The sequence below is a fragment of the Streptopelia decaocto genome (assembly GCF_964273445.1).
Source record: "Streptopelia decaocto genome assembly, chromosome: 6".
Taxonomy (NCBI): domain Eukaryota; kingdom Metazoa; phylum Chordata; class Aves; order Columbiformes; family Columbidae; genus Streptopelia; species Streptopelia decaocto.
This window is the reverse complement of record NC_138660.1, coordinates 339629-349201: the sequence shown is the minus strand read 5'-3', so window position 1 is coordinate 349201 and position 9573 is coordinate 339629.

Sequence of the window (9573 nt, the reverse complement as noted above, 5' to 3'; positions counted from 1 at the left end):
GGAGGTTCGGCTGTGCTGGCGGGCGGAGGTTCGGCTGTGCTGGCGGGCGGGGGTTCGGCTGTGCTGGCAGGCGGAGGTTCGACTGTGCTTACAGGCGGGGGTTCGGCTGTGCTGACGGGCGGGGGTTCGGCTGTGCTGACGGGCGGGGATTCGGCTGTGCTGGCGGGCGGAGGTTCGGCTGTGCTGGCGGGCGGAGGTTCGGCCGCGCTGACTGACAGGCGGAGGTTCGGCCGCGCTGACAGGCAGAGGTTCGGCCGCGCTGACTGACAGGCGGAGGTTCGGCTGTGCTGACAGGCGGAGGTTCGGCCGCGCTGACTGACAGGCGGAGGTTCGGCCGTGCTGACAGGCAGAGGTTCGGCTGTGCTGACAGGCAGAGGTTTGGCCGCACTGACTGACAGGCAGAGGTTCGGCTGTGCTGATGGGCAGAGGTTTGGCCGCGCTGACTGACAGGCAGAGGTTCGGCTGTGCTGACAGGCAGAGGTTTGGCCGCACTGACTGACAGGCAGAGGTTCGGCTGTGCTGACGGGCAGAGGTTCGGCCGCGCTGACTGACAGGCAGAGGTTCGGCTGTGCTGACAGGCAGAGGTTCGGCTGTGCTGACAGGCAGAGGTTCGGCTGTGCTGACAGGCAGAGGTTCGGCTGTGCTGACAGGCAGAGGTTCGGCTGTGCTGACAGGCAGAGGTTCGGCTGTGCTGACGGGCAGAGGTTCGGCCGCGCTGACTGACAGGCAGAGGTTCGGCCGCGCTGACTGACAGGCAGAGGTTCGGCCGCGCTGACTGACAGGCAGAGGTTCGGCCGTGCTGACTGACAGGCAGAGGTTCGGCTGTGCTGACAGGCAGAGGTTCGGCCGCGCTGACTGACAGGCAGAGGTTCGGCTGTGCTGACGGGCAGAGGTTCGGCCGCGCTGACTGACAGGCAGAGGTTCGGCTGTGCTGACAGGCAGAGGTTCGGCTGTGCTGACAGGCAGAGGTTCGGCCGCGCTGACTGACAGGCAGAGGTTCGGCCGCGCTGACTGACAGGCAGAGGTTCGGCCGCGCTGACTGACAGGCAGAGGTTCGGCCGCGCTGACTGACAGGCAGAGGTTCGGCCGCGCTGACTGACAGGCAGAGGTTCGGCCGCGCTGACTGACAGGCAGAGGTTCGGCTGTGCTGACAGGCAGAGGTTCGGCCGCGCTGACTGACAGGCAGAGGTTCGGCCGTGCTGACAGGCAGAGGTTCGGCTGTGCTGACAGGCAGAGGTTCGGCTGTGCTGACAGGCAGAGGTTCGGCCGCGCTGACTGACAGGCAGAGGTTCGGCTGTGCTGACAGGCAGAGGTTCGGCTGTGCTGACAGGCAGAGGTTCGGCTGTGCTGACAGGCAGAGGTTTGGCCGCGCTGACTGACAGGCAGAGGTTCGGCTGTGCTGACAGGCAGAGGTTTGGCCGCGCTGACTGACAGGCAGAGGTTCAGCTGTGCTGACGGGCGGGGGTTCAGCCGCACTGACTGACAGGCAGAGGTTCGGCTGTGCTGACAGGCAGAGGTTCGGCTGTGCTGACGGGCAGAGGTTCGGCCGCGCTGACTGACAGGCAGAGGTTCGGCTGTGCTGACAGGCAGAGGTTCGGCTGTGCTGACGGGCAGAGGTTCGGCCGCGCTGACTGACAGGCAGAGGTTCGGCCGCGCTGACTGACAGGCAGAGGTTCGGCCGTGCTGACTGACAGGCAGAGGTTCGGCTGTGCTGACAGGCAGAGGTTCGGCCGCGCTGACTGACAGGCAGAGGTTCGGCTGTGCTGACGGGCAGAGGTTCGGCCGCGCTGACTGACAGGCAGAGGTTCGGCTGTGCTGACAGGCAGAGGTTCGGCTGTGCTGACAGGCAGAGGTTCGGCCGCGCTGACTGACAGGCAGAGGTTCGGCCGCGCTGACTGACAGGCAGAGGTTCGGCCGCGCTGACTGACAGGCAGAGGTTCGGCCGCGCTGACTGACAGGCAGAGGTTCGGCCGTGCTGACTGGCAGAGGTTCGGCCGCGCTGACTGACAGGCAGAGGTTCGGCCGTGCTGACAGGCAGAGGTTCGGCTGTGCTGACAGGCAGAGGTTCGGCTGTGCTGACAGGCAGAGGTTCGGCCGCGCTGACTGACAGGCAGAGGTTCGGCTGTGCTGACAGGCAGAGGTTCGGCTGTGCTGACAGGCAGAGGTTCGGCTGTGCTGACAGGCAGAGGTTTGGCCGCGCTGACTGACAGGCAGAGGTTCGGCTGTGCTGACAGGCAGAGGTTTGGCCGCGCTGACTGACAGGCAGAGGTTCAGCTGTGCTGACGGGCGGGGGTTCAGCCGCACTGACTGACAGGCAGAGGTTCGGCTGTGCTGACAGGCAGAGGTTTGGCCGCACTGACTGACAGGCAGAGGTTCGGCTGTGCTGACAGGCAGAGGTTCGGCCGCGCTGACTGACAGGCAGAGGTTCGGCTGTGCTGACAGGCAGAGGTTCGGCTGTGCTGACGGGCAGAGTTTCGGCTGTGCTGACAGGCAGAGGTTCGGCTGTGCTGACGGGCAGAGGTTCGGCCGCGCTGACTGACAGGCAGAGGTTCGGCCGTGCTGACAGGCAGAGGTTCGGCTGTGCTGACGGGCAGAGGTTCGGCTGTGCTGACAGGCAGAGGTTCGGCCGCGCTGACTGACAGGCAGAGGTTCGGCTGTGCTGACAGGCAGAGGTTCGGCTGTGCTGACGGGCAGAGGTTCGGCTGTGCTGACAGGCAGAGGTTCGGCTGTGCTGACGGGCAGAGGTTCGGCTGTGCTGACAGGCAGAGGTTCGGCTGTGCTGACGGGCAGAGGTTCGGCTGTGCTGACGGGCGGGGGTTCGGCCGCTCGGTGCCCTGGAGCGAGGTTCAGCTCTCCGGGCAGGAGGTACAAACCCACAGTTGGACCAAGCCCTCCCGCCCTAGTTTGCTGTTCTGTCGCTTACGCCACTGACCTGTGTTTGCAAGTGCATTCCCTTGTTTTCTGGTGTTACAAAGAGCGCCTCTAAAGCTAGCTGGCAAATACTATTAAAAAGTTGCAAAATACTTATGAAAGTAAATTGCGAGTCCAGATCTTTAAGAGCTCTGTTCTCCAAAAGGGAAGTGGAGGAGCAAAGTCCTTTCTGGTGATCTGTGCGTGGTTTTGTTCTGTTTGGCTGCTGCTGTGGGACGTGCCGGTGATACTAGAAGGTGCGGGAGCGGGCTGAGCCGCCAGGGCTGTCCGAGGGCTGTGTTCGCTCCTCAGGCCGGCGCCGCAGCCACGCGTGTCCCTCTCTTGTGCTTTCCTGAGGGTCTCAGGGCTGTGCCAGCCAGCGCGCCCGGGGCAGGCGTGCTGGTGAACACCAGAGCTAACCTGGGGCTGCTAGAGTTTGAGAAAGAACAAAGTAGCCAAAGCAGATATGAGGAAGAATGGGATCAAGCTTGGTCTGCTTTTTGAACATCTGTTTTATTCACTCCGGGAGTCATCCTGCCGTTTCCTTCCCTTTGTGACACACCTGAGGGCTGCAGGAACAACCTTTTTCTTCTGCAGTTCTTGTGTCACACAGGTGCACGTGCCTTTCCTGTGGAGCCTAGAGAAGCGTTTCCATTAGAAACAGGGACTCAAGAACAGGACGATACAGGACACGCACATTTCTGCCTCTTCAGGTGTCTACAAGGAAAAATAACGAGGCCTCTGCAGTTGAATTCAAAATAATTTGCACAGGGGCAGCTCATGTACAAAAGCAGTCCTCCTGTGGAGTGTCAGGAAGTGCTTTGTGAGATCCGCTGCATTATATGCATTCTGCCTCACTGCAGGACTTTGCTGCTTGTTCGAGGTGCTGTTAACTGTGTTGGAGTTCGAGAGGGATCCCCAGCGAGCCTCAGCTGCAGCCTGGCTTTGTGTGACTTCTTCCGAGAGATGTATAATCTGAATTTAATGCTGGAAACTAAATGGGCCAGGAGCTCCAGTGGTAGCACAGACGTGGTGGCAGAAGTGACAGTGGGGACCGGGGAGGCAGCGGTTCTGGCTCTGTCCGTGTGTCCTGCAGAGGTGGTGCTGCTGTGCTCTTGGACTTGCCTGCTGCTCTCAGGCCTCTTGGTAAAGGACTATTTCACTTGCTTAGTGCATAACCTGAAATGAAATAAATTTGCTATGAGGTGGTGTGGAAACTCTTTCCTGTTGCGATAGTCTTTCATATTCATTGCGCATAATTATAGGCTGGATTAAGCAGCAACCCCCTTACAAAGTCTCCATATGAAGAACTTTGTAATGGCTTTATAATTGTAATGGTTCCACAGGACATGTTTTAATTTTCCTTTAACCTCTTATATGCCCGCAAGCAGTGCTCAGTAAGACCTGTGAATTCAACATAGGGCAGAGCGGAGCTGATCGACACGTCGGGAGCTGGTGGGAGTGACACCCGCAGGGACAGGTGCTGTCGGTGACAGGTTTGCTCACGGGCGGTGCCAGACTGTCGCCTCAGCTCAGATACCCGGGAAACAGCTGGCTTTTTTTTGTCCTCACCTTTAGAGGAAACTTGCAGTGTTTTTGTTTGTTTCCTTTGTCGTGTGCCTGCGAGGAGCAGAGTGGGACTGTTTGTCCGCTGTGGAGACCTGTAAAAGGAAGTGGCTTTACTTTCGTTTCTCAGCTTGCCGTCCAGCCCTGCTCTTCCCGCAGTGTCCTGAGCCAGTGCTGAGCCGAGCCCAGCCCTGAGCCGAGCCCAGCCCTGCTCTTCCCGCAGTGTCCCGAGCCAGCGCTGAGCCGAGCCCAGCCCTGCTCTTCCCGCAGAGCATTCCGAGCCAGCGCTGAGCTGAGCCCAGTCCTGCTCTTCCCGCAGTGTCCTGAGCCAGCGCTGAGCCGAGCCCAGCGCTGAGCCGAGCCCAGCCCTGCTCTTCCCGCAGAGCATCCTGAGCCGGCGCTGAGCCCAGCCCAGCCCTGCTCTTCCCGCAGAGCATCCTGAGCCGGCGCTGAGCCCAGCCCAGCCCTGCTCTTCCCGCAGAGCATCCTGAGCCGGCGCTGAGCCCAGCCCAGCCCTGCTCTTCCCGCAGAGCATCCTGAGCCGGCGCTGAGCCCAGCCCAGCCCTGCCGCGGCCTCGGGAGGTGACCCGGGGGCGCGGTGGCTCGGTTCCCGCTCCTGCAGGCGCTCGGCGTGCCTGCTGTGCCACCAGCAGCTCTTCCCGTGCGTCCTCGTCTTCGCGGGGGCAGGTGCTGGCTGTCGCTTGGAGATGGCATTTCCTGAGCTGTTGGAGGAGACCGGAGAGCCGGTGGCCCCTGAGTGGGTCAGCAGAGCGGGTTTGGTCGCGGTCACAGCCCGGTTGTCACTAGAGGGAGCAGCTGGAAGCCTCGGGCTCTTTGCCAAGCAGCTGCGGGTGCCCTGTGGGCAGACCCCAGCCCCGAGGGATGGCTGTGCCCTGGAATGCCTGTGGAGCGCGCGCCCCGTCATTCGGCAGCACTCGCTTCCACGTCCAGGTGCGCTGGTGACACCAATACTTTTAGCTGTAGTTATAGTTCAAAGGAATATAGAACTACTCATTCTGAAACTACTCACAGCATCACTGTATGAGGAACACAAAGATGTGTAATGATTGACTTTTTCACCACAAGAGCCAGAGGCACAGCCGCGATATTTGTTGCTCGGTGTTCTCTGATGTGTCAGGATCGATGTGTTTTCTGCGCTGTTCGCGCGCTGCTGCGGGGACAGGAGTCGCAATGCGGCCGACGCCAGGCCTGGGGACCGCCTGTGCATCGCGCTGTGCAGAGCTGTGTGCTGGGATAATCCCCGTTTTCTGGTTCACACGGTATGGAACAGAGTATGCCTAAAGTACAGTGGTGACAGTGCTTCCTGCTGTTTGACTTCTGCAAGAACGTCACAGTTTTAGAGGTAGACTGGAAGTACAGCGTGCAAACCTGTGTGTGAATACCACAGTCCACGGTGGTTTGGTGGTGTTTTCACGGGCAAGGTTTCACCCGCGGGCTGTGGCAGCAATAGCTTGTCTTATGTCCTACTTTTATCATCATAACGTTGTTGCAAGAAGTAATGAACGCAGGCTACATCGTGGGTTTTATGTCACCAGACAAGAGTTTTTTGAAGTGGTTTATTTGACTGTGGGATGATGTCACAGTACATTGCAAGTCGAGGGTCGGTGATGTTGTTCTTAAGGAAGGTTTATGGGCTGTTTTCCAGAGAATAGAGTCTCTGTGTGCTCATTCGGCGGTAGCTCTGCCCTGGCTGTGAGCTTTTCAGTCTCATGCTGGTGGGTTAAGTGTCAAAACTCCTTTTGCTGTGTCATTGCTGACCCCTTCTTAGGTCAGAATTATTGCTAAAAGTTAAATCTCTGTGTGTGTCAGTGTAAGGTGTTGCGCGGCAGTGCAAGCACTTCTCCGAGCCGAGGTCTGCGGTTCAGAGCGGCTTTGTGTCCCAAAGTGACGGCAGAGGGGGCGGGGAGCGCGTGTCGGTGCGGCAGGAGCGGGGTTTGCGTCCAGTGCTCTCATGGCAGCACCTGGTGCCTCCTCCTCAGAAAGAGCTCTTGTGATTAATAAAACTAATCTGGAAACCGTCTTCTGGCTGTGGCCAGGAGACCCTCAGACACCACGGCCCTCGCGGAGCCGTTTCCTCCTGCACCCGCGCAGGTGGAGGCTGACGCGCCCTGGTGAGCTGGCGTGCCCGAGGACAATTATGGCTACAGCACGGTGGTTTTGTGGCGAAGGCTGGAAAACGTGAGCAGTGCGTCACTCGCACATTGAGAAATGGATGGCAGCGTGGATGGGCGTTTCTCCGTTTGACTAAAGGAAAATAATGGGTGTTCCTAGGGTCACTGGGACCTGTGTTTGAACAGAGGCTTCCCTTGGTTCAGCTGACAGGTGGCTGTCTCCATCATCCGTTCCCAGCAGTGTCTGAGCTAGTGTTCGCCTGCTCAACAGAGAGGGAAGAAAGTGAGACTGGCATAGAAGGGAGTACAAGTGTGAGCTCACAACCCGTGTTGGTACGCGCGCCTCGCGCCGGTAGGAGCGCCTTGCGTTGCCCGGCCTTTCCAAACACGTCTGTGCAGCCGTGCGGTCGTTTCCCAGGCCGTGTCTGGTCCGCAGGTCCTGCAGGTACCGCACCCCGCCAGCCTTTCCACAACAGGCACCTCCCTCCTTTAACCTTTGCCGCTGGCAGGTGGGACCAGAAGTTTTGCAAGGAAAGATATAACGAGAAACTTGCTGGTAGAAGTTGTAGAACAGGGTGTCCAGATAGCAACGATACTAGTAGAGCTCCTTGATTCACATCTGACCAGTGTTTATAAAGTAAAAACTTCAATTGCTCCAAGGCAGTTTCAGTTTAGGGAGGACTGGAAAGATCAGCGTGGGGATTTGGGATGGCTGAGCTACAAAAACCTCATTTCCAGGAAGAGAACAGCAGCCAGGCAGCCCTGCCCGTGCGCGGAGGGGTGGGGAAGGGGCTCCGGGGCACCCGGCACGGCAGCCGTTCGCGTCCCCCGCGGCAGCGTGTCCGGTGTGCCGGCGGGGAGGCCGAGCCTGGCCCGCGGCAGCGTGTCCGGTGTGCCGGCGGGGAGGCCGAGCCTGGCCCGCGGCAGCGTGCCCGGTTGTGCCGGCGGGGAGGCCGAGCCTGGCCCGCGGCAGCGTGCCCGGTTGTGCCGGCGGGGAGGCCGAGCCTGGCCCGCGGCAGCGTGTCCGGTTGTGCCGGCGGGGAGGCCGAGCCTGGCCCGCGGCAGCGTGTCCGGTGTGCTGGCGGGGAGGCCGAGCCTGGCCCGCGGCAGCGTGTCCGGTGTGCCGGTGGGGAGGCCGAGCCTGGCCCGCGGCAGCGTGCCCGGTGTGCCGGCGGGGAGGCCGAGCCTGGCCCGCGGCAGTGTGTCCCGTGTGCCGGCGGGGAGGCCGAGCCTGGCCCGCGGCAGCCCGGGCCGGGAGCTGCTGCCGAGCGCCGGGCCTGCGTCCGGCCGACCGTCTTTGTGTTTACAGACATCCTTCCCCCTCGTCCCCCGGATTTCCTCTTTGGTAGAGGGGTGTAGGTGTTCCCAGGGCTACCGTGGACATTAAAATGTATTAGTGGAGTTCAGAGTTCTGTTTGTGTGCAACTTGTGATTGCTGTTGCCACTCAGTTTCTTCTTCTCTTGATTATGATGAATCACCTTGGCAATCTGGCTAAGGGCGGAGGTGCTCAATGTGGTTGCAGTTGAAGTCATTTGCTACACAGTTTTCTTTTTCTTGGTAAAATTCTGTGGCTTTGTTTTGTTTTTTATTCTCCTCTCTGCGAGTATTCGGTAACTTTGCAGGTTGTGGTAGCTTGGGCAGTCTTCCATAAACTGCTTTTCTTGACAGCAGCTGAACTCAGGACTTGTCAGGATACAGCGGGGGTTTCCAGCCCCCCGCCGAGCGGGAGAGGTGATTTCTGTGCAGAAAGCTGGAGAACGCTCAGCTTTTCAGAGCCCTTCTGCTGCTCATCATCTCCACGTTTTGGCATCAGCAAACACTGGTCTCACACCTGTATTTCATGTAACAGGCAAACTTCGGTTCTCCTGCTGCAACAGAACAGCCAAAGCAACAATGACTATTGAGGTCGGTGGTTTATTTTATGGAGGGGCTGCTGGATCCCTGGACCCCATGTGAAATCAGGCTTGGTGTTAGATACCTCAGTAATGAGACAAGGCACCTCAATTTGGCCTCTTCTCTGGCGTGAAGGATCAGTGTCCTGCTCCAGGTAGTGCTGTTCGGCTGGCAAACTATCCTGCAGCATCGGTGATTTGGGATACGAGCCAGTTGCTGCAGTTGTTTATAAACCAGCCCCTTCTTCCAGGAGAGGATGTGGAAATCTCCACGTGCTGGACCTTGGAGCGCGCTGTCAACATTGCTTCCCTGCCCCTTTGATCGCCTTGTCCTGCCCGCACCCCACTGCAGCAGCTGCTTCTCAGCCAGAGCGGACAGCTAGACCTACACTCTAAATTGAGGCTTTAGCCTAGAATTAGACTTCTGTTGTCTCTAATCTCACTGTGTGATTGATTGCCTTTCAGTGTGTGTTCTGTGCCCAGGACATCAGAGCTGCAGGGATCGTGCTGCGCCTGAGCAGCAGCGGCCCGTCCCAGGGCTGCGGGGAAGCACCGGTGAGCGCTCAGCAGTATCTCCCTTTTAGAGCAAACACCGTGGTTCTTGTCTGAAAGACTCAAACCCAGTTCTGGTTTAGTTTACCCCGGCGTAGGCTCTGCTGTCTGGCGGTGTGGAGCCGGCTGCCCTGTGGGCCGTTCTGACGCGGGTGAGCGGCTCGTGAGCGGCTGCTGGGGCAGCGCCAGCCTGCGGGACTCGAGGTGCCCGCGGCGCGTTCTAAACATCCACCACCGCTTGCTTTGCCAAGACGTAGAGTTGGGATTTGTGAAGCAAACAGCTGTGAGAAGTAAACAAGCTCAAGATTTTTGTAACCTATACGATTACATAGGAAAGTGATCTGAACTACTAGTGTGTTGTTGGAGGGCGTTTTGGTAGAAACTGCAGAGTGCGATGCCTGTACAGCACCCCGCTCGCTTGGCCGTGTACGGAATTGATTTTGGATACAGGAAGTTTGTGATTGTGTGAAATTGTATGTAAAATCAAGTGTTTAGCGAACAATTATGCAGGTTATAAATA